General features: G+C 36.8%; 1 pseudogene; it reads right to left on the bottom strand.

Annotated features, from left to right (window-relative positions):
• Positions 1-1,218: 1,218 nt before the first annotated feature.
• On the bottom strand, positions 1,219-1,874 carry LOC114621290 (annotated as a pseudogene).
• Positions 1,875-26,657: the final 24,783 nt, after the last annotated feature.

The following is a 26,657-nucleotide window of genomic DNA, read 5'->3' as shown; positions in this document are numbered from 1 at the left end:
TATTTTATTTTATTTTATTTTATTTTATTTTATTTTATTTTATTTTATTTTATCAGCAAACCATGGCTTATTAAGTTGCATATCTCCTAAGGGAGACTGATTTTTGCCTAACACTTCCTTGTTGTAGTATGTAGTACTCATACAGGGTACTCTAGGCTCTTTCGGATCTACCCTGAATGGTACTTAACACCTGTCTTGGTCAGTGTTCTGTTGCTTTGGAAGAGACCATGTCAAAGACAGCTCTTATAAAAGAAGGAATTTAATCAAGGCTTGCTTGCAGTTTCAGAAGTTTAGTCCCTCATTATTGTGGTGGGAAGCATGGCATTGTGCAGACAGACACGGTGCTGGAGAAATTTAGAGTTCTACGTCTGTGTCCATAGGCAGCAGGAAAAGAAATGAGACACTGGGCCTAGCTTGGAATCATTTATCCTCAAAAACCACCTCCACTGTCATACATGGTCCAACAAAGCCACACCTACTCCAACAAAGTCACGCTTTCTCAAGTAGTGACACTTGCTGATAATCATCCAAATACAGGAGCCCACAGGGGCCATTTTTATTTAAATCCCCACAATACCTAAGATTCTTCCTTGTCTCATGAATTCATCAATGTATGTGATTCTCTCACTTCTAAAAGCATTGACATCAACAATTTGCTTTATGTGGACACAGGATAGGCATTAACTAGCAGTAAATGCAAAATATATGAAAACTAGGCTGATTTTGTCATTCTGCTTTGCAATGTTGTTCCAAGAAATCAAAGTGATTTTTTTAAAAGTGAGAAATGACTAGTTTAAACTTTTCCAACTCAAAGCTGATGAGTTGGCTCAACAATAGGAGCCCTTACAAGCCTTGCAGAGGACCTAGGTTTGGTCCGCACCATCCACATGGTGGCCCACAACCATCAGCAACTCCAATTCTAAAAGATCTCCTTACCTCCATGGCACCAGACATGGACACGGTACACAGACATACACAGTAAATAAGTAAATAAATACCCTTTCAACTCCTAAGCAATTAGAGAGTAGATTATTATTATTAATAATTGTTGTATTATATATATATATATATATATATATATATATATATATCACATTATTTCAACAGAAGACCATTAGACCCTGTGAAGACAAGTATGAAAAAGTCTGCAAAAATAGAACACTATAAACATGTGTGCCTATATACATTATCTGTAAATAGAATTGTTCAACTATTTTATCATGCTGTGACAGCCTCAAAATCAGTCAGAGGAAGTCTCCTAAAGTCATCTTCATTGAAGATTTCAACTTCAATGCTATCTTCTGCCATTTGTCCTTCAAAGCTTTCCTCAGGGGTTAAGATGGCTACAGGGAAGGCATTTTCAAGTTCCAGCCTTCACTTTATCCTCGCAAGGCAACTTTTCTCATTCCCATCGTTCCTTCTCATTGCTGTGGCCTTCCAAGTAAGCCCCAGATGGATCTGATTGAAATAAACACAGTCATCCCTCATTCCAACCACAAGAAAAGTAAACTCAAAGTGGACAAATACCACCTGACTGGTTTGCATCCCAAAGCTACTCTCTGTATCAGCTGATGGTGCAAACAGCTTCTTAGCAAACAAGAAAGTATTGCCCACATTTTCCAGCTCTGTGCAGCAATACTCTGTAATCTGGGGCCCGCGTCAGCATACACCAACCCCATGTGCCTGGTAACTGTTTCCACGTTGTGTACACTCCATCCACACAGAATGGACTTGTTCTTTCTCAATTTGTAGCTTTAATTACGACTGAAAGGAAACCTCCAGCAAGAACAGCTAAATTCAGCATATTCCATCTGGACAAGTTTACCAGATTAGACGAATGTAGTGAGTAAAAAGCTGGAACAGTACTCCATCATCTTTACTCAGAGAGCCAAAGCCACGGGAAATTTCTTGAACATGACAATGTTGAAACCTCCATTGCTCTGGGGTAGGTACCATCCTTCAGCAGGCATTGTCAGACCCAGTTTATCAAAAGAAATCTCCAAGCTCTGAGCTTGTTCTCATCTTGCCTCATCCCCAAAGGGCAATTAGATTTCCGAGCTCATATAATCTCTTGAAGCAGGAAGAGCAAGAGACAGAAATGTCACCAAATTGTACGTGTGACTCCTCTGCAATTTTGTGTGGATAACTCATCAACCCTTGACAAGGACAAAGGCAGTTTTTTCCACTGGAGAACAGTACGTGTGTATTGTCATGCACTTGAGCACCTAGATGAAAAATGGATGCTCTAAACAATGGCTGCTTTTCTTTGAGGGCCTGATATCCTCAATAGAAATCTTGGAAAGGGGGCTGATTCACCTAACTGAGTCATTTCCATACTGGCTAATGTGTTAGAAGCATGTGCCCTAAGGGCCAGGACCTGGATTCTTTATCCTTCTGCTGTGGATAACGGCTCTCAGATCACTTAAGGTTTCTTTTTAATTTTTAAATTGAAAAATAAGCATTTCAATTGTGTTGTTTATCAATGAACAATGCTTTGCTAATGAAATATAACTTATTTTTTAGCTGGGAGTCATGAACTTCCCTAGGATTAAGAGCCAATGAGAAGAAAGCTATTCCCTGTTATAAGTGTTAATGATGTCGTCCATTTGAAGGCCACATCTAATGCACTTTTATTTATGTATTTTACTTTTAAAATATTTTATATTAACTTGGTTATTCATGTATTTATTTATTCATTTATTTTGTCCATGGGTGCATATGTGCATGTGTGTGTGTGTGTGTGTGTGTGTGTGTGTATCTACATCCAGGACACTCATGTGGAGATCAGAGATCAGAGCACAGGTTGGAGAAGTCTGGTTTCTTCTTACAGAATATAGGTTCCAGTGTTTGAACTCAGTTCCTGGAGCTTGGCATCTTCACCTCTGAGTCATCTTCCTAATTCCTAATGTGTTTTTAAAGCCACATGTCTCTGACGAATGTGAATTTCTTATTTGAAAGAAGAATTGAAAAGACTAAAAAAGGTGACACACCAAGGCAGCAGGGAATGAACACTAATATAAGAGACAGAATGCTGTATTTCAGCCATGTTTGTGGTCCCAGTTAACTAAGGGACCTGGAGAAACCACTTCATTGTGTACAGGTAGCCTGATTCCTCTACTATGATAAGGAGACATCTGTGAGTAAAATTCAAACAAGGCACATGAACCAACCACATTTTGTTGAAGATATATATCCTTTACATATGTAAATATTTCAGCAAGGGAGAAAAATTCCATTTAAAATTTAGCTTGACAGAAGCTTAAAATGTCTAGAAAGTACATAATTCTATATTTCATAAAAACTTCTTCCATCTGATATTCTATTGCTCCGTATTTACTCAACATTGACTCAAAAACATTCTTCAATGGCTTTCTTGCTCATAATATTATGCTATTTTTGTGTTAATGACAGACATGAAATATAATGCATATAAATGTAAAAAAATTCTAGATGATGACGATATGCATATAATAAATTCTAGCATATGAAATTTATTTACATATATACATAACACTTTCAAGGGTCAATATTAATATTTTCTACATTGTTTTCTGTTAAATAGGCAAGTGGGAAATATTATTAAGCATGGCATGAAAAATGTCTTACATGTTTATTGAATCTTCCCATAAGTAATTTAGAATTATGTGCACATTCAAGGCTCTGAGAAAAACCTCAATGGAAAATCTACATGATTCACTTGACTCTGTGTTTTCCAAACTTATTTTATTGTAAGTCTTTGTGACCAAGATTCCTATCGAGATTGCATGAACCTTGATTCTGCAGCAAACTGCAAAACTGGACCACAGTATCTAGTATTCTAGACCGAATGTTTGTCATCTTATCCATTCGTATGCTGGTTGAACCCTCAATCCCCAACAAAAGCATATTGGACATGAGAACTTTGAGAAATAATGAGGCTTACATGAGACTTTGAGTATGGGCCATGACAGATTAGTTAGTGTCCTTATAAAAGGAACCAACATAGAAAGACCCTGCTCTCCCCCTCTCCCCATTCCTCTACCCTTCTATCTCCCTCTCTGAACAAAAAAGCATATGAGCACATCCAATGTGAATGAGATGATGGCCATTTGCAAGCCAGCAAGAGGGTCTTCATCCATAACCAAACCTTCTAGTACCCATTTAGACATACTAGCCCCTAGAACTAATATGAACTAGTGAGAAATAAATGCCTGCTCCTTAAACTACAGATGAAGTCTTCTTGCCCCTACCAAAGGAGACTCCAGAACATGTAAGGAAACATTTAAGCAATTAATTAGTTTGGCCTGTTATAAAACTGAGAAAACTGGCACTGAAATTTCTTCCAATAAATCTATTTAAGATTTTTTGTCATAAAATGAGCTGACAAAACAATACTAATTTTCCCCTACTGGATTGCTGGAGTTTGATTGTTTGAAGACATGAAATCACAGATATACAGCTTATATAAAACAAGAATTGATAAATTCTGAGTTTAGGTATTCCATAATCATTTTGGCATGGTCATGTTTCAGGAAATGGTGGAAATGAAAGCGCTTGAAGAATTTTTAACATGATAAAAATACAGTGTATGAAATTCTTACAGAATCAATACAATATTTATTAACATTTTTAAAAGATAATGATGATTCCTTTGTAGACATTCATACTGTTGTTCTATCCTTTTTCCTCTGTCTCCTATATCGACCTCTCTCTTCCCTAATTAAAGCCTTCTCCTATCTTCTCCATTTCCCTTTTGTATTGCTTGTATCCTGGTATTCTCTCGTCCTCTGCTTTTTCATTCACCCTTATTCAACTTTACCTTCTTGGTTAGCCTTGCTGTAATCCCAGGTTATAGACATATATCTGGAAGATTTGGAGTTAGGAACTATATATAATTGAAAACATGTAAGGCCCAATTGGCTAGCCACTAAAGCCATCCCTGAAGTCACATGCATACAAGTAACATTACATAGACTCAGCAGAGTGTGTTTATATTTTATAAATATATAAATAAAAATACGTCTCAACAATTACAGAAAAAGAGGTCACAAATTTCAGAGCAAGCAGAAGAGGGGATAATGGGAGGAATAGGAGGGAGAAAAGGAAAGGGGCAATAATGTAATTATAATTATAAATTTTTCTTACATGATATATTTCAATAATGCTTTCTCTCCCCTGAAACTCCTTCCAATGCTCCCTACCTCCCTACCTACACAACTTTATGTTCTTGTTCTTTCATTTCTTTATATTCTTTCTCTTTCTTTCAAATGAAAGAGCTACAAAAGTGAAAGCCAAAACAAAACAGTAAAACAAAAAGTGCCAAAACAAAACAAAATCAAAGCAAAGTCCTGCAAGAGAAAGGAAAAGGGAAGAAAAGGGAGGGAAGGGAAGGGAAGGGAAGGGAAGGGAAGGGAAGGGAAGGGAAGGGAAGGGAAGGGAAGGGAAGGGAAGGGAAGGGAAGGGACAGGATGGGAAGGGAAGGGATGGGAAAGGAAGGGATTGAGTTTGTTTGGTGCTCGCCAACTACTTTTGAGTATAGGGCCTGCCTGGATTTTATTTGATAAACCTAGTGTCACTCCAGAAGAAAACTGATTTCCCCTTTCTCAGTAGGTATTCATTGCAAACAGCTTCTCAGTTATGAGAAACAACCTATGTCTACTTCCCCCTCTCAGTGCTGAATCCCACTTAGCTTGAACCTGTGCAGCTTTTACACATGATGACACAGTCTGTAAGTTCATAGATACATCTGTCCTATTGTGTCTCGAAGACACCAGTTTCTTAGAGTCATCCATCACCTCTGGCTCTTCCAATTTTTTGCTTCCTCTCCAGCATAGATCCCTCCAGCATAGGGATTTGACAAAGGCATCTCATCTATGATTGAATACTCCACAATCTCTCAATCTCTACACACTGTACAGTTCCTAGTCTCTGAGCAAATTCCCCCTCTACTTCAAGAAGCTTCTCTGATCGAGTGATTCACTGATCTGTGAGTATAGCAGTGTAGCATTAGCAGTCATTTTATTGCTGTTCCTTTAGCATACATAATAAGCATAGTAAGTTTTCCTCTAGGCCTATAACCTATCTAGTATCAGGATCCTGGCTAAGGTATCAGGTTCAAATATGGGTTCCATTTCATGGAGTGAATCTTAAATCCAATCAGAAAGTGGCTGTTAACTTCCATAATACTTGTGCCACTATCACACCAATATACCTTTGAAGCAGGAACCTAGTGGAGGTCCCAAGTTTATACATGGGTGAGATTTGTGATTAATCTTTCTCCTGCAGAGAGACCGTCCATGCAGAGTACCGTCCATGAATGCTGATCACTAGGGATGAACCATAATTTTAAATGATTAAGTTCACTTTTCCTATAACTGTTTTTACATGTGAAAACATGTCATGTGTGTATGTATACAGTCTTCTTACTCAGTATGTTAACTCTATGATTATGTTTTCAGGAATGACCGTTTCGTATTGGATAACCAGTTGGATGAGGCAACCCAGGAGAAAAAAAGGATCCCAAGTGTAGGCAAATGAGATACTCTCCTTAGGATACCCACCCCCCAACCAAAGTCCAAGTTAAACAACCACATCATGTATGCAGAGGACTTAGCATAGACCCATGCAGGCTCAGTGATGGCTCCCTTCAATAGAAATCATTTTTATAATCTTTTGGTAAAAATATGGCTGCTTTCAGCCATTGTCTTAGGAATCTTCCTAATACCAAATTGAAAATTTTCAGGCTAATTTTCTTAGCAGAAGCGATTTCAAGTTAGCAATATTGATTCTATCGTGTGGTTATTAGAAATCACTCTTATGCGGATCAACAATGAAAAAGAGCAAGTGGGGCAAGAGAAAATGTTGTACAAACGTAACTCAAGGAGGGTACCAGTCTTCATCCCAAAGGGACAGATGAACTTGACATAACATGGACACATGTTTCTGACTGCAGAGTCATGAAGTAGAGATGATTAAAGAGATTGTGGAATCTTCATCCGTGGTTAAGGGTAGCCACAAAAGCCAAGGCAGTCATTGCTTTACACAGAGGCCCTGAGAGACCACTATGTCAATCTGTAAAAGTAATGCCTGGATTGTATCGGAGACCTCCAGGTGTTAGAAGGTCCAGAGCCTTGGAATATTTGCTGAGGAGGGCTGCAGAAAAGAGAGTGGAGCTAGCCTTAAAGAGAGAGAATTGTGTTGAGTCAGCAAAGCTTGAAGGATTCAGCCATTAAAGCCCTTTGACATCAGACATGGAACTAAGGAATTTAAATAAAATGTCCACAAACCAATCTAAGGCAGGCAATTCCTCAACTGAGATGTTTTCTTCCCTGGTGTGTTTAGGTTTGTGTCAAGTTTACAAAAACTATAACAATGAGAGAAACTAATCCTTTCAAGAAAGTCTAATTTTTTGAAGGAAAAAAAACCATACTTTTGGGTATTTTATTGGCATTTGTTTATTGGCTTAGAAAAGAAACAAGGAAGTATGAAGGCAGCATTGAAAACAGAAAGAATTTGGATAAGAAGGAAAGAGAGCAGTTTTCTAAATAAACAGAAAAATAATTTTAAGAACACAAATAGTTCATTCAAAACACTGGATTTGCAACTATCAGAGGGACATAGCATATTCCACAATGAAAAATAATCATATAACACAGAAAATAATAACCGACTCTACTGTGAAAGATATGAAGACAAACATAAATAGCTACTATAGCTAGAATCCAGCTGATATCATCTAAGATCTCTTTGTTTGACCTCTGTGATTCAGAGGTCATAGACACTACAACAGAAGGCATACGTTCACAGTGTGTATTAATTATCTCATACTGACAAAAGGTAGGATGTTTTTGTCATCAGTTGCAGAGCGTGTCGTGGAAGCAAGGATTGCAACCTCTCACAGAATTCTAATCATCAAGCCAGATCCTGTGAAGCGGCATCCAGAACTGAGTTTCCATCAGGGCAACATCAGATTCATTTTCATTGTTATAAATTAGTAGCTCTGGAAACTCTAGAAATTACAAATTATTGTTTTTTGTCTTTATTTCTCAAAGCTAGAGTGTGCTTTGTGCTTCTTCTGAGCTGCTGATAAATTATGAAAACTCATTGCATGTAGTCTGACCAGAACCTTGGAGAACAATGCTAAATAGAATTAATCTATTATAGGAAGAACTGACTCATAAATTAAGCCAACCAAATCTCAGAGTGCTTCCTGTACTCAAGATAGCAAGTTGAGGGTCTTTGGAATCAAAAAGCATCTCAATTGAACTCTTTTTGCAGACACTGACTAACCACTACTTTCTCCTCATTGCTTGTTTGACTTCTTTGCTTTTGGTAAATTTTCATAGCTTTTTTTTTTACTACCCCTTTCCTGTCTTTACATCAGATTATCCAGTCAGCATAATCAGTCAAGTGACTCCACTGAATCAGAAAAAAGAAGACATCAATTGCTAATCCATCTAGAAATTAAATCACATTTTTAAATCTAATAACGTTTTGCAAGACATATCTTGCCCTGAAGTAAATGTCAAGCTGTATGTTTAAGCATAAACAGTGACTATTGTTTATTTGGAACAAAGTGACAGAGGAAAAAACTATAATCATAAAAAATTTCTAGGAATATGAAACTGAGTAACAATGTGTTAGGCCCCTAGTACGATCATAGACTTCTTGTTCTTGGTATTTATTCATTTGGAACCTTTTCCAAAACTTGATAGAACCAATTAGAAATAATCAAGCAAATCTCTCACAATACATGGAAAGGCCCGACTAAGCTCAGAGTAAATATAAAGAAGACAATGTGGCTACAAGACTACAAGAATAAACAGTAAGTGAAAGAAAATGAGCTCCCAGCACTGTCTAGATATGGTTTTCATGTGAAGGTTGAATGGCATCTGAGTCAGCTAAAGTGATTTTGGCTAAGCGTACCATGGGAGAAGGCAGACAGGTACATGACTGACTGAAGGAAAAGCAGGTTCTCTGGGGAAACTTTAGACTAAAAACACCCCAGTGAGGGAAGAGGCACAATGCAGCCAACAAAGCCTCTACTTGTATCAGACCTAGCTTTATGAGTTCTTCTTCATGTTATCTTCAATAAAGCACTGTATTTCTAGGTCTCTTTTGGTCACTTGTGTAGATGAATACTCACCTTGACCTCTCTGTATAAACACTATGTGGACTAATGAATCTGTATATCAAAGTAGAAGTTTTCTCATACTAATTTCTTTGTAATACTAGAACAACAAACAGGCCATGGTTGTTAGCAAAGACTGTAATGAGGTGGTAGATCAATGAGTAGAAGATCAATAAGGTCAGCTGAAGTAGAAGTTGCATCGCATAAGGGGCATATGACACTGCAGAATAGTCCACTTGTCTAGATTTGAGTCCTAGCCTGTGATGTGGCACTAGATGAACGTATGTAACTAATACATTATCTACTGTTCAGCTTCTCTGCTTGTATCATACAAATAATAGTATCAACTTCAAGACTTTTTGTTTGTTTGCTGTCTAAAAAAGAAATCCCTATTTTAAAAACATTTAAACAGTCTCCAAGGAAATTAGTTCATACAAATGCTGAAAGTAATCACATAAACTATAAATAAAGTGGGAACAGGAATTTATGTCCACAGATAAGCAAATATTTGGAGATTTGTTATTAACATCTGTTTTTTACTCCCATTATAAATTGATTTGAAATTAAATATTACTTTGAATTGTTTGGTTGGTTTTCGGTTGTTTTGGTTTGCTTTGTTTTGTTTTGGCTTGGCTTGGTTTGGTTTGGCTTGGCTTGGTTTGGTTTGGTTTGGTTTGGTTTGCTTTGGTTTCCTTTGGTTTGGTTTGGTTTGGTTTTGGTTTTGGTTTTGGTTTTGGTTTTAGTTTTGGTTTGTGTAAGATGGAGTCTCAAAGTGGTTTTGATTTGTATTTCTCTTATGGCTAAAGATGTTGAACATTTCGTTCTTTAAGTGTTTCTCAACCATATGTGTTCTCTCTGCTGAAATTTTTCTGTTTAGATCTGCACTCCATTTTTTAAAAATTGGATTATTTTGTATTTATATTGTTCCTTGAATTATTTATATATTTTGAATGTGGATATATGGGATGAATATGGAATATGAATAAATATATATATTGGATGTGAAATTGGGAAATAATCTTTTCCCATTCTGCAGACTGCTGCTTTGTCTTAATAACTGTGTCCTCTGTCTTACAGAAGCTTCTTCAGTTTTGCGAGGTCCCATATATTAACTGTCAATCTTGATGCCTACAGTACTGTTTTTCTGTTCAGAAAATCTTCTGTGTGGATGAGTTCAAGGCTATTCCCTAGTTTCTCCTCCATCAGTTTCAGCATGACTGGTTTTAGGGTGAGGCTTTTGCTCCATTTGGAGTTCAGTTTCTTGCAGGGTGATAATTATGGATATGTTTACACTCTTTTTCATGCAGACTCCAAGTCTGACCATCACCATTTGTTGAAGATGCTATCTTTTATACAGTGTGTATTTATGGGTTCCTTATCAAAACACAGGTATCCACAGGTTTATGAATTTATTTCTGTGTCTTCAGTTTGAGTTCATTCATCAATGTTTGTTTTTATGCCAATACCATGTGATTTTTATTATGATAGATTTAACATGAAGATTACATATATAGCATGGTGAACAGCATGCAGTAAATATTATATAATATTTGCAAATATTATAATGTTCACCTAAACCACTAAGCTATCTAAACCCCTCAATGGAAACTGAACTGATCATAAACTCTAGGATTATACAGTACGACTTTGGTAGCTAACTTGGGCAAGCATTCAAGATCATTGCCCAAGTAATCAGAAAGCCACTCCACATGGACCACATTTCTGATTTCAGCTGTGAGAGCTGTGTAGAACAGGTTACCTTTTCCATCCCATCATTATTATATAATAGGAAAGCAAATAAAATTGTTTAGAAAATTAAATCCACCTTAGATATTATCTCTATTGACCAACTATGACAATACATAGTCAAATATCTTTTAATATTTTCACTAATCTCATTTAACTTTTCTTTACCTTTGGTAAAATAGTTTAGATATGCAAACATCTTTAAAAAATAAACTCATGCAGAAGGCCCTTGGTTTTCTTGATTTATCTTTAGTAGATTTTATTTATGTAATACATTTCTGTATTCTATCTCATAGGCATTTCTCTATCAATATCATCTAGAATCTGGAAGTTCATTTTAAAAGTAAATATTACATTGCTATATTAATATGTGTATGTTGGTGGAGTGATAGGTGCTGGAATGATATTACCACATGTTCCATAACTTCTAAAATGGATAGGGCAATGATCAAACAAACACGGAACAATAGTAAACTTAACAATTCTAAATGCATCTGTGAATATAAAGCAACTCGAGTTCTCATATATCAGTGATAGAAACACAAAATTATGCAACCATTCTAGGAAATATTTTGGCAACTTCTTATAAACAAATACATACATGTGTAGCAGTAAAATGGTTAAATAAATCTCAGTGGTGGGTTCCTTGCTACCCACCCCGATATTCTGGGTTCCCAAATGAAAAACACATATACAGCCTCTATATTTTGTTATGCCTTAATTAGCTCAATGGCTGGGCCACTTCCTAACTTCCATGCCATTAATCCACCTCTCACTAATAATCCCGAGTTATTACTTATATTCCATCTTGGCTGCCCTGGGCCCAGTTGAGCAGCCCTCTTGGGCTGCTATCCTCCGGCTCCTACACGGAGGCTATGCTCTCTGTCCCACACCTTCTCAGGTGTGTCATCTTTCCTCTCCTTCTCCTTCTCTTGGCATGTCAGATCTCCTCTACTCCCCTTCCTCTCTGTCTGGTAATCCTAAAAAATCCCGCCTCTATCTCATCTGCCCAGTCATTAGCTGCCCGCACCTTTATTTACCAGTCAGAACCAACTGGGAGCAGGTTTCCCAGATGCTACAGGCCTGCAGATGTTCTTGTGAAAAAGGTTTCTGGGAACAGAGATTAACATAAGAATACAAGCAGCCACATACTTGCCATATGTTTTAATAATCTACTAGATTATTTTTCTTATACGAATTTAAAATGTATTTTCAAAATGCTTTGTGTAGTAGCAGATCATTTCTCCATGCTTCATTTTAAAATGTCAAGAATTTGGAGTGGCCCATCAATAAGTAAAGTGTAGCCTAACAAGACAGTAGAATAACACTCTGCATTAAAAATGAAACGAGGAACAGCATGGCTGATTCAAAACCAACACTGGGTGAGAGGAGTCAGTTCCAATATTCTCTATGCTATTTAATTCTATGTATCAGCTATTGTATTAAAAGCAATATACATAGTCATAGAGGTAATCTGTGGTTAACAGACAGTAAAGGTTCGTTAGGTTAGAATAATTTGACCTTAACATGAATAACTCAGAGAACTTGGAGGAAGAACAGAAATCTGATGAAACCCAGTTCCAAAAGCAGTTATGTGGATTTATCCATGTACAAGTCCCACAGAACTGAATTGCTAAATAACCTCCTCTATGTATATTTTAAAATTAAACATACTGTTAAAATGTGATATTTCTATCTTGTTTTTTTGAGGAATTAACACCAAGAAATAATTCTAGCACATTGGCATTTATGATTTACGTGCCATAGCAAAGTAATTTGTTCCCCAAACCACAGAGGAATATTGAAAACATTGTAATGAGTTACAGGGACAGGATTGCTTTTATACTCACAGTATGTCTATACAGATGCTATAGATGACTCCCATAATACCTAAATCATGATATAGAAAAGCCTAGAGTTACAGGGCTATCAGAAAACTATCCTTAAATTTTCCAAATTGGTTCTAAATCACTGATATGATTTCTGTAAAATAGGTTTTAAAGCCATACAAGAATTTCTTATGGATATGAGCATCCTAAAGTTTTGCTGTTTTGGCAAAAGCTAAACATCTATTCTTTTTGTGTCTGTGACTTTCTTCCTAAATTAATTTGAAAAAGAGAAAAACAGTAAGTTTTTATTTTGCTTATATTTGTAGGCGAGTGTTGTGTATATTGCTGAATAGAAGCATGTAAAGCCAATATATTTCAAACACTTAGTCATCTCCTTTTTGCCAACTATATTCTCCACATGCTCATGGAATTTAATATGCCTTGAAGTTCAATCCTAGTGGCCCTAATAGCCTCGACTTGCAATCCACATAACCTTCTCTTAAAACTTGGTTTGAATGAAAATGGCAGTCATATGCCCATAGACGGTGACATTATGAGGAGGAAATGGTGTGATGTTGTTAGAAGCAGGTGTGTATCGAGGGGGTGGGTTTGGAGGGTTCACACGTTCAAGCAAAGCCCAGTGTCTTTCTCTTTCTGTTGCCTGTTAATCTGGATATAAGCTGTCAGCTACTCCTCAATTCCACATCTTCCTGTGTGCCACCATGCTTTTGCACCATGATGATAATGGACTAAACCTTTGAACTGTAAACAAGATCCAATTATCTGTTTCCTTAAATAGTTAAAGCCTAGTTAAGACATTTACTGAACCAATAGTTCATTAAATACTAAATTTTTCTTGGTTACCACTAAAAGAGGAGGCCATCACAGAATCACAGGATATGACTTGTGCTACATGAAATTTTGGTTATTTATGGAAGGCCCCTGTGACTATTCTAGACTTTATTATACCATTATTTTACTTTTGGGGCAAAGTAAAATATGCCTCTGCATTTAGAGGTCTATAAATATATAAGAAAATGTTTTAGAGCATACCTAATCATAAAAATCTAAGGTATCCCAAAATAGATTTGATTTTTCACAGTATGAAACATATACAGAAATGTACAATGAGGTTATTTTAAAAGCAAGCATTAAAATTGAAAACTAGAAAAAGATAAATTAGATTTTTTAAAATAAAAAAAATCTCTATGGATAAATTTAATCAAACATAAAAGCATTTCTATCATAGCAATTATACTGTTCCTATGTATACAAAATACTTCTGTTCATTTTCTCATGCACTCATTTATTTACTATTGAGTGCTATTTAGGCAAAACACAGAACTAGCACAAGTCATTAGAGACCCAAGTTAAAAAGGAGAAGGCAACTTAGGCTTGATTCTCAATACTCTCATAGTGGCTATAATCATCTGTAACTCCAGATCCAGAAGATGTGACCCTCTTCTGGCTTCCACGGGCACTACATGAAAAAGATGCACAGACATATATGCTGACAAAAGACCCCTGCACATAAAAGTAAACCTAAGTCATAAATTTCAGAGAAGAAACTACAACTGCCACTTCATTTAATCCACATAATCCTAACTATATTCTAAATATCTGTCCATATTAAGTATAGTACTCACCACCGCTCATCAAGGGACCTTCTCTTTGCAACAGATAAAGACCATTAGAGAAAAACCACAACCAGTCAAAATGTGGTGTTGTGGGTCCTCATCTCAAATGATGCATCTACAACACAACTGTAGCACCTATGGCTCAGCCATCATTGCAGAAGTAGAGTGGAAAACTTGTAAGAGCCAGAGGAACAGGGAGTGTGCTGTGAGACTGCATTCCCTAAAAATGTCAGAAGCTACACTCATAGAGTCTCACCAGCAAGAGCACTTAAACATAAGCTGAGCAAGGACAGCAATAATAGACATGCTAAAACTAAGTAAGAAGAGCCCACAAGGCCTCAACTCTAAAAAATAAAAACAGGCAACTAAGGAATAAGGAATGCTACATGTCGTACCCAGGAAATAGTCTCACCAAGGAAAGAGCACACTGATGGGTTTTCCAGAACCAAATGATGAAGCCTGAAAATGTACATGCAAGTAGTATCATACAGATAGAGCTTATGTATTTAGGAATAAAATACACACACACACAATCTATCAATTGATAGATAAATAGATATATAAACAATTAATAAAATTGGAAAGAGAGAAATGAGGGGTATATGATATATGTGAGGCTTTAGAGAGAGGAAAAAAGGGAAGGCAGGATTGATGTCATTATTTTATAGTATCAACAAATAAACCATTTAAATTACCTAATAAAAATAAATTTTAAAAATCAATATATGCTATAAAGAAGAATTAGAGATTGTTAATAACATGTAACATGAAGATCAGGAAGCAATCTTTAATACTGGAACGATATCACCGGGGAAAAATAAGAACTATGCTGGTACACTGACATAAATGTTTTGAAAAATTTCACATTCAAGTATTTGGTTTCCCTCACTACAAAGCAAACAGTGATCATTAGCAGATCAGTGCTTTTATGTTCAATGGTATATTTGGTATGGATCACTCAATAAAGTACTAATATACCGACAAATGAAGACCAGTGATGTCTTAGCAGGGCCAAGCTGAAAATGAAAGCACAGGGGTAAAAAAAAGCAAAAGATATTTCAAGAAAGATAATAATACACACAATAGACCTGACACAGAAAATGCCAAATCTGACCAGAATATCAGAATAGAATAATACACAAAATGACCAAACCATAAACAAAGCCTTATCCTGTAGATCACAGTAGATACAAGCATTGTAATTAAAGCAATATAAATACACATAATTTTGGAAGGCAAAGATATGTCATGCGGAAATATGTGCTTAAAAAAAAAAATCTAAGGCCATGGGCACAGAATAGCTTCAAATGAATCATATGTGGAAGGTAAAGTTCAGGAAGCCTATAAAAAGGCACAAAATTGACTGTGACATGGACAAAAGTATTGATTCTCCACTGAGGACAGATTTGACCCTTATATATTTGTCAGTCTCTAAAATCATGGGACTAGTGGGGCTACTGGAATATAATAGGTAAAGGACACTACAGTGCTGGCAAGTCCATCGCACTTAGGAAAGCTTCCCCACAGCAAAGCATCATGCACTAAAATGGTCCTAGTACTGAGACCCTTGGATAGAAAATGACCACAAAAAATGAAGAAAGCTGACACAGAGAACGTGTACGCACAATGCCTACAGTAAGCACTGTAAAGGGAGGCATGGAATTTAAAACATCAAGAATAAAGCCCAGATTTCTGCCTTCTCTATGGCAGTTAACCATGAGCTCTTCACTGGAAACAACATGTTTGGGTGGTAGAAGATCCTGAGCTTGTGCTTAGATTAACTGAACGTAAAATTTCTTCAAGATATCAATTGAACAGTTAATCACATACACTGACACAAAATCCTACAGTCAAAGAAAGTGAGAATTGTTCCATTTTGTTAAGGAGATTATCAGAAATAGAATGCGAACAAACTATGAGGGGAATGGAACACAAAAAAGAGATAAAGCACTGGTGTGATGGCTATAGTTGGTTGTCAATTTGACTACATCTGGAATTAACTAAACCCATGTAGCTGGGTATACCTGTAAGGGGTTTTTCTTAACTAAATCATTTGAAGTGGGAAAACCTGCCTTCAATTCAGATCTTTTGAGGTGGGAAGATTAACCTTTAATCTGGGCCACAGCTTCTGGTGGCTTTAAAGGAGGATATGTAAGAAGAAAGTGTTTGTTCATTGTCTGCTTGCCCTCACTCTCACTAGCAAGTTCACGCCTTCACTGGCATTTGATCCTACTTATTGATGATTCCAACATGTATCAAAAAATGGCTAAGGCATCCAGCTTCATAGATGAGAAACTACTGGACGCTTGGACTTTCTGTTGATAGACAGCCATTATTGGAATAACTGGACCATGCCTGTCCTGTAAGCCACTCTCTAATCAATTGTGTGTGTGTGTGTGTGTGTGTGTGTGTGCGTGCGTGTGTCTGTCTGTCTGTCTGTCTGTCTTTGTGTGTGTGTCTGTGCAGGTGATCACGATTTAAATAGATTTGCGGACATACGACTATCACTCCTTTGTCTCTGGAGCTACAACTTAAGTCAAAGGATTTGTTTTTCTCCTCGGAGTCCTTTTAACTCTCCACACTCTCTAAAACAAAGCAACAACAGGAAGACCCATCGAAATGACACAAAAACAACAAGTTACTGGTATCATGGCCACTAAGCTGTAGGATCAGACCCTGGGTGGGCCATTGGCTTTTCAGTTCAACTTCTACTGTCTTTGTCAGGTTCCCTAGCTCCCTTTAGACACTCAGCTCTTCATCTGCAAAGTGTGCATGAAAATGACACTTCACCACACTAGTAGTGTAGAGGATTCAGGTGATGTAATGACGCATCTGGTCCATCACAGTCAGTAAATGAATGGAGTGGTCCTGACACTATTGTAACACTGGTGCTTGACTATGAGTAACAGCTTGTGTAATTTATATTTCTGTTAGCTACCTATGGTAATTTAACAGTACGTATGATGGATGTAGTCTGTTTTCTGTTCTGTCTCTTCCATCCCTCATTCCCTCCTCTCTCCTTTCCTTCCATAGGTCTATGTGTTAGGTTCATATTTGCAACATATTAAAATAACTCCCATTGCTGCCATATGTATTATTAAATCAGGAAATACAATCTCTCTGAAACACCAAATGAAAATACACAGACATTTACAGAAGCCTTTCCAGGTTTCAGCCAGACCCCCAGGGACTCACTGCACTGGTATTTTAAGAAACCTACTTCCTCTCTTTCAAGAATGGCGAAGGAAAATTATGTTCTAATTCCAGACACTATGGCGCTCTGTGTACTTTGCCTATTAATTTACTATAAAGTTAAGCGAAAGCATGTATTTAGTTTTTCATCATAAAAGAATCATACACTTAAAACAAAACAAACTAAACTATAGACACAAATACAGTAGGAGTATTTTGCCAAGTAGAATTGCCAACTTTCTGAGATACTCTAGGCTAATAGGTCATTCATCACTCAATCATGGTCAAGTTCTGCATGGCTTCAGTTAATAGTCCCCGTTGATTTTATTATGTAAAGGTTAACAATAGACAGACCAGTTCTGGTCTATTGTGAAGTCTATGTCTGTGTTTTAAATCATATTCCTAAAAAAGCCTTTTCAAACAGACACTGGCCACTTTTACTTGCAAATGACATTTGTTGAGGACTTACTATGAACAAAAAGGCCGCCAGACTCTTCACAAGAACAGAAACATGTCAAATGATGCCTTTTTGCTTTTTTTTTTTTTTTAGAAAACAAAAACCAAAGGATTAATATTTTTCTATTTATTTTCACACAGAATGAGTGTCTTTTCTGGGAAACAACAGAAAACTTATTAAGAAGGTCAAACTGCCCTTGGGATTAGATGGTACTATGTAAGAACTATATAGATTCTGATATGTGCCTTAGGAACGATATCCCAGTGATATATGCAAGGTTTGAACACTTCTATAAATCACAGGCATTGCCAGAAAAGAACCCCAAACCTGCCTTTACTAGAAAAATCCCAGGAATTGTGTGAGAATTAAATAAATTGATATGGTTGTAAATATCACTACACTCAGACAACTGAATAAGAACTCAAGAAATCCCTTTGTGTGTGTCCCAGTGAGTGATTATCTGTCACTAGGCTTTATGAAGCACATACTTTGTCATGGTCTATGGCTTATGTGCAGCTTAGTTCTTGACAGTCAGAAACTAGCCATGTACTACTCTACCATTATGACAGCCCCATGAAACTTTAGTTGCTACTAATGTTTGGTTTGTGTCTCGTGGATAATAAAAACCTAAACCATAAAGATTTAAGTTAGTTGCACAAAAATAATGGCCCACAGTATTGGAACAACTTTTGGCCCCATCTCTACCTAACCTCTGTATCCATCCACACCTTTTCTGTTGTGCCACAGGACTCCTAAATGTGGTAATTTCAAACCACATGCATGGATCAGGTAACAGCATAGGCTAATTCTTTCTTGTTCGCTGTCCTAACCTTGGTTCCTTTCTCTTTGGTCTTAGTTCAACTCAATATGAGACATTTCAGTAAAGTGGTATGAAGGACCTATGGCAACACAAGGCAAAAATTAATTGAACTAGGAATGTCAGAACAAGCAGGGTGAACCTGACTGGACAGGCGTTGCTGAGGACGTGATAATTTATAGGGAGATATGGCAGCATTTCTGTGGAATTGATAATGAGTTAGAGAGTTTGTCTTGCAAAACTGGTTTTAATATTAAGTGCATTTTATATCACTCAAAGGTGCTAGTTTTGAATAGTGAATATATAAAAAACATCTTCCACCACAATACTTTAAATTTTCATGTACTATAAATGTGTTGTACTGTTAATGGGTCAAAGTATAGTTTATTCATCATATGTAATAGCATATGCTAAATTGCTTTCCAATCAGTTTCCTTCTAGGATCGACTTATCTTTGGAAAGTGCAGAATTTAGTAGATGGTTTGCAGCATGTTTAAGGAGAATATGTTATTTCGCTGACGATAATCTGCTTTAGTCACTAACTTTCCAAAACAGTTTTTACCTCTGAGGCCTTTACAGGTTGATTCTGTACCTTGATAATTAGGATTTCATGATGAGTGAACTCAGCTGTAGAAAATACTGGCCTCAATTGCTGTTGGAAAACACCCAGAGGAAAACCAGTGTTCTCATGGTAAGCTGTTTTCTAAGAAACAAACAGATAAAATCAATAACGTAAAATACTAGCACTGTCTCCCTCTTTTTAAGATTCTAGTGAATGGAACTCGGAGGTGTGACCCAAGGTTAGAACAGTGAACAAGAAAGACTTAGATTTTGAGTTAGCCTAGTCTGCCCCCTGATCCATGCATGTAGTTAGAAATTTACAAAATTTAGGAGGCATTGTGGTGGAGTAGAAAAGGTGTGGGTGGGTTCTGGGATTAGAGATGGATCCAAAAATTGTTCCAATACTGTGGGCCGTTATTTTTAGGCAGCTAACATACATCTTTACCATTTAGATTTTTATTATCAATGACGCTCAAACTAAATGATAGCAGCAACTGAAGTTGCGTGGTGCTGTCATAAGAGAAGAGTAACGTGTGGCTACTGAATGTCACGAACTAAGCTGGGGGGATGGGGTACGGGGATAACATGTGAAATGTAAATAAAACATCCAATAAAAAAAATACAAAAAAAAAAGAACTAAGCTGGACAGATAGTCACGGATACACACAGAGAATATACCATATCACTTAGAATGGAGATTTCCTAAAGGAGAAAACAAAACATGTTTCTTGGGAAATACGAGACAGGAATTTGGTTTGTCGAGTTTGGTCATGCTGAGGATATGGATTTGTGCTTCAAAGGATGAGAGAGCTGGGAATGATGCCATTGCCGGAAGAAGAGATAGGATATGTGTTAATACCGCACAGGCCAGTGATGTCACAGCAGAAAAGGTGAGGGAGAAATGGCTGAGGAGGAATTACAGTCAATATTAAAGATATGGGTTTTTACCCTCTAGCACTGAAAATTCATTGAATTGTTTCTAAGGTGTGGGGTGATATAATTAGATTTCATGCTCACTTGTCAGAAAAATAGCTTATGGGAAACAAAAAAAAAATAATGAGATATTTGTATATTCCAGGTGAGAAAGTGGCTACTTTGGCCAGGATGCTGTAGGGTTATGGACAGAAGGAAGTCATTTGTGATTTTTTATGATAGACTGGGTGAGCATGCTGTCGAGATGGAGGGCCCAGGCCTGATGGGACTGTATAGATGTTTGGATGGTGCTGTCTTTTGAGAGAAAAAAACTGCTGCAAGGGAAAAAAAATAATATGTGATCTTGGTCTCAATGTATATATTTGAAGTACTTTGAAACATATATATCCATACTTACAGGAGCACTTGGATTTTGGAAAAGACAAGACATTGGCTATTATTCCCTTTTACTTCTGTCCTCAGTGTGTTTTCTTTTGGTGCTTCCTTCTTAAATTTGTATATTTCCATTCTTGTGTTTATATATCATGGAACATACTTGGAAGTCACAGGATGACTTTGTGGATTTGGTTCTCTCATTCTACTTCTATTGGGGTTTCCTGAGTACCACTCAGCCCATCAGACTTTCATGGCAAGGGCTTTTCTCATAGAGCCATCTTTCCGACCATCTTTCTGGTCTTTCTTATAAGGTAATCCATTTTTGTTTACAAGCAACTCTAAGAGAATCAGTTAACATGGCTTTTCTCTGAGCCATTATACTCCCTCACAGTCCAAGATACATAAGTAACTATATTCACCACTGTATTAGTCAGGGTTCTCTAGAAGAACAGAGCTGATTTTACACACATACACACACACACACACACACACACACGAAACACAAGAAACACAGAGAGAGAGAGACAGACAGAGACAGAGGGGGGGAGAGCATCTCTTCCTGCACAGCCCTACAAATCAGATCAGCCCCTGTAAAGGAAGAGTCATGCCTCAATAATAAGATTCTGGGCTTCATTTATGTGCTATTTTGCTTTGCTAACTTGCCTGTATCTGTCAGGTCACTATATTTAGAAAGCATGGAACGAGGTAATAAAAGAGTGTGGAATCTGGCGTCACCTAAGTTTTATTGTTCTTACCCTTGAGAAATTACATGATTGCAGCAACATGGATTTGGTAAGGCATTTTCTGCTTTCTTCAGCACATTACCAATAAAATAGTCAGGAGACTGTATTTACAGAAAAATACTTACTTGTAGTTTTATAAGACGATCTACTAATTTCAAATCATTCTACACTCAACACATCACCTGAAGGCCAACCTAACTTCAAAGTTCTTCCCAGTAGTTTGTAAAGAATCTAAGTCACTTAAAAAGAATCCAAGTTGTTTCTTTTACATGCCTATGTCATCAATTCATATTCAAAGAAATGTGTCTTTCCCCCATCCCTTTGCTCAATCTTTTTTAAGTTATACATACTGCATTCCATTTCTTATGCCCTGAAGAAATGCACTGAGGTAAATACCTTCCTGTTTCAAGCTCACAAAAAATGAGCAAGATGACATCATTTCAGTTTTTACTATAAGAATAAAGGTGATGCTGAAAGCCAGAGGATTTCAGAGGGTGTGGACACAGGGCTATACTTTTCTCACCAATGCAACAACAATAATGGGTAGTCCTGCACACAGACTTATATACTGGATTTAGCTCTAGATTTAGGCCCAGTCAGAAGATGAGCTGCAATAGGCAAGCCATTCCTCTGTGCTGGTTCTTTTGCACTCTTGATGCACTACTTCTCGGTATACCTCCACTTCATCTCTTTGACAAGAAGGTGGCTTCAAGCTATTAGTTCCTCCACTGAACAATAGTATGAAATGAACATCCTTGGAATGCCAATTAATTAATTAAGCCTTTAATTGCTCTGCAGTCACACAAATGTCCTTACAATGAGGGCAAACCTAAAGAATGACCTTCAAACTTCCCTCAGATCCCAAACATTCCCAAGTGGGATTTCCCTTGGCATTTTACCATTGCTTGGCTGAAAGCCCACTTCAGTTTGATTTCTTCATGTTCTTTCTTCTTTTGAGAGACTTACTAATAAATCAACTCCACATAAATCCTAACTTCAGTGTCTACTTCTGAAGCCAACCTACAATGCTGAGGGCTTGCAAGGCAGAGACTCTGTGCTATGTTAAATGTAACAGCCACAAAAGGTGTCCAGCAGCTTCGGGAAACCAGCGAGGAAAACATGTAAACATTCCACCATAAGACACATGGGACATGTGTCTCTAAAACACGGGTGTATAAAGCCAGAATTCACATTCTTTAAGAAAACAAGAATTCCCAAGCTGATAAAATGATGTAAGTACTGGTTTTCAGAAGAGATACAAGCAGAAATGTGAAACTACTTTACACTACTTTACAGCAAGTTTTTCCACGAACAGGGCAAGACAGGGTAGAAAGTGGAGATGCTAGGTAAAGGGGAAACCCCCCACAATCTAAAAGCCTATAAACCATAAAAGTAATAGTTTGATCTTGATGAACGTTTTTAGTTTTGTTTTTTGGGCCCCACCCCTCCACCCCTGTAACTGAAATGATTATATGGCCCAAAACGAAAGAAGCAGTATATGAACAAAGCCGCATGTTTAAAATGATTGAAAAAAAAAAAAAACGAGTGAAAACGTAATACCAGAGGAAAAAAACATAAAATTGGGTTTTAGGCCATTCTAAGAAATGTACTCCTCCTCCCAATGAAGAATAAAGCTGCCAGCGAGAACTAAGTTCCGTGAGGTACTTAACGGGAGAAGTCTCCAGCCACAAGTATCATTGCAGCAATTCAGAGAATACGAAATAGAAAGGGATTCTAATCTAGCAAGAAGATGAGTTCTCACATTCTTTACTGCAAACATGAAAAAAAGAGAGAACTTTACCATGAGCATGAAGCAGAAAGCACAAACAGGAAGTGAGGCAAACTTACCCACTTTCAAAGCCCACCCCTGGTGACATACTTCCTCCCGCAGGGCTCCTTCTCCTAAACGTCCCCAAACCATGCCACCAACTAGTGACCAAATGTTCAAATACCAGAGATTATGATGGACATTTTTCATTCAAACCACCTCATGCATGCAAAGGAGTCATTGTTAAAAATAAAATTTCTAAAATAAAATACTTCCTAAAAAAAAAGTATATTTCTGTGAAAACACAGAAACTTCTGAACATAAAAATAACTAGAATAGTAGTGTTGACACATTAGGTTACATTAATCATTTAGTTGTTTCTGCATATGTTTTAGCTATTGCTATTAATAATAAGGTGTCATGCTTTATGAAGAATGTTTCCTTTTACTATGTTACTATAACTTTAATTATGTTCATGAAATATTTTTCCAATATTTCATATATTAATAAATTGGAAAAGTTTGACACTCTTGGTTGGTTTTCCCCCACAGGCTCATTTTTCACTAAAACTACTTTTACTACCAATGCTGATAACTTGTGATGGGCTTTAATTTTTTTTTTCCTTATTGAGTTACATGCTTATTTCAATCTGAATTCTTTCACCTGGGCACCTTATTATATAAATTATTTCATGTGGTAAAATCTAACAGCTAAGTTTTCTTTATGGTTGCTGGAATTCAAATACTAAAAATTAAAATTATTGTATTAGATTCTGGTATGTAAGTTAATTTGTCCAATTAAAGCTAGCATCTCTATCAAAAGATTCAGGATGAACAAATTAAAATTATATATTATAAAAATGAAAATAACATTGAACTTTCATTCATTTTATTTGGTTAATTTTCTTTTCATTAATTTTATTCGTGTGCTGTGTGGTTTTATGTCAACTTGATAGAAGCTAGAGTCATTAGAGAGGAAGGAACCTCAGTTAAAAAAAAATATCTCCATAAGCTGTAAGTGTAGCCAAGCCTGTGGAATATTTTTTCTTTTTTTTTTTCTTTTTTCTTTTTTTTTTAAAATAATTTATTTATTTTTTCTCAAATCGTAACGCATTCACACAGGGGTTATAAACACAGAAAGGCAGGATGTGGGGAAGGGGATGACACTGGAGTGTGGGTGTTCAGGGGGAATACAGATATCTTTCAGAACCGGGTATCGGCTGGGTGAGGATTCAGGGGATAGGTCACTATGACTCTGCCTATGACTCACTTGTCCTTATCTAAGTTGGTATTGTCTGCCAAGGCTACCTATTGACAAGGTCTATGACTACTTGGGCTGGTAAACTGTGGAATATTTTCTTAATTTGAGATTGACTGAGAAGGGCCCAGCCTGTTGTGGGTTTTGCCATTCCTGGGCTGGTGGTCCTAGGTTCTCTAAGAAAGCAGTCTGAGCAAGCCATCAGGAGCAAGCCAGTAAGGAGCAGCCCTCCATGGCTTCTATATCAGTTCCTGCCTCCAGGTTTCTGCCCTGTTTGAGTTCCTGACCTGATTTCCTTTGATGATGAACAGTGAAGTGAGCATGTAAACTGAACCCTTTTCCTTCCAACTTGCTTTGGTCATGGTGTTTTATTAAGCAAAAGTAACCCTAACTAGGACAATTAAATATTTCACGTATTATTATGAGACAATATGTTCTCTATGTAAACTTTGACTTACTAGTTACATAGGACTGAAATAGTTTAAAGCTAAGGTTTTACACTCCATTCATTCAATTATTTGATTTAAAAATTGGGAAAGACTGAAAAATGAGAGCACAAATTGAATGACATATTTTCAAATGAGTTCACACTACTGTTAGACATGTAAGATGATCCATAAATTGAGAGTTTAAATGTCCCAAGTCTTTTAAAACATTCCTTTTGAAGAATAACAAGGAAAGAGATATGTGCTGCCGTGCTTTCATCCTTTCTAAACAGCACAGCTTTTCATCCTAACATTCTATGCACAAAATCGCCGTCACATATGAAACTGTTAAAATACAGTATTTCAATTTTCTCATGCGTGTATTGACTAAAGCTATTGAAGGATCTATTCTAATGGAAAGAAAGAGAAAAAAACTGAGAGAGAATATTGAGAAAGAAGCCTCGGTATACTGACATGGAAACAAAAATAGCCTTTCTTCTCAGAATTTCACACCCTAACCTCTGGAAACTGTAAGTCTCACTTTATATGGAAACCTCATCTTTCCAGCTGTGAGGAAAGATCTTAAGATGCTTTATTCTACCTGTATTGAGTCTAAATGTGACCACTGGAACCTTAAAAGAGAGAGGTGGGGAGTTCCTTTACACACAGAAGAATCAGAGGCCTGAAGGGCGACCTAAGTCCAGGAGACTGCATGCAGAAGGCAGGAAAAGCAGGAAACAGATCACCACTTACTCCTCCACATGCATGTGGTCCTGCCAACCTTCCAACTTTGATTCAGTGAAAGTGGTTCTGGACTCTACCTCCAATATAAGGTATTCTGAACTCCAAAGGGCTACTGTGTTTTTGTTTTTGTTTTTTTTTAATTTATAGAGCTAGAAATCCTTGGGCCTGGTACACCTCATTATTCTCTTTTTAAAAATCATTCCTTGACAGTACTCTTGATTTTGTCTCCTGAACATACTTTTTAAATTTTTCTCATGGACAGACTGAGTTTTCTCATGTTAAAGATGTTTATTGTGTTTATATTTCTATTTCCCTCTTCTAAAACTCTATCTCAAGCAATTACATGTTGAGTGCTCAGATTCTTTAAAGTGTTTACTGAATACTCTGATTTGTTGCTTCAAATTCCATCCTTCCTTATATTCATAGGACAGGAACACCATTCAGCTAGGTTCTTTGCCATTTTACAGTGAAGATGACTTCTACTCCAGGTTCTATATCCTGTTCCTTGTTTCCACCCAAGTCTTATTAGACTGTATCCTCTATATTCACATATTATATAATATATAAAGAACTGTATATGTATGTATGCAGTACTAACATATATATTATATTATATATTATATGTTATATGTTATATGTTATATATTTATTATATATTATATATTTATTATATGTTATATGATATATGTTATGTTATATTATGTATATTGCATTTATACTGACATTTAGTTCATGACAACTTAACAACATCTAAAGACTGGCAATTTCCTTAATCTCTTCTGTTCTACAACCCCTCCCTCCACCAAAGCTGTCCTCACAGCTTTGTGAAGGGCAATGCATGCTCTTCCCAGCATTCTCTTAAACATATTTTAAGTCTCTACCTAATTCTGCACACTTCTATTTCACTTTCACCAGTTTGGGGCATTTGTGAAAGCAAAGTCCTAGTTCTTTTGCCCAAATTTTTCTTTTACTTCATTTAGCATAATAGAATATGTGATACTGAGTATGGACAAAAATATACTTCCCACAGTTCTACAGGCTGAAAGTCAAAGATCACGGCTAGA

The sequence above is a fragment of the Grammomys surdaster genome, unplaced genomic scaffold (genome assembly GCF_004785775.1).
Source record: "Grammomys surdaster isolate TR1022 unplaced genomic scaffold, NIH_TR_1.0 174, whole genome shotgun sequence".
NCBI classification, from domain to species: Eukaryota; Metazoa; Chordata; class Mammalia; order Rodentia; family Muridae; genus Grammomys; species Grammomys surdaster.
This window is presented reverse-complemented; position numbering and strand designations above follow the sequence as displayed.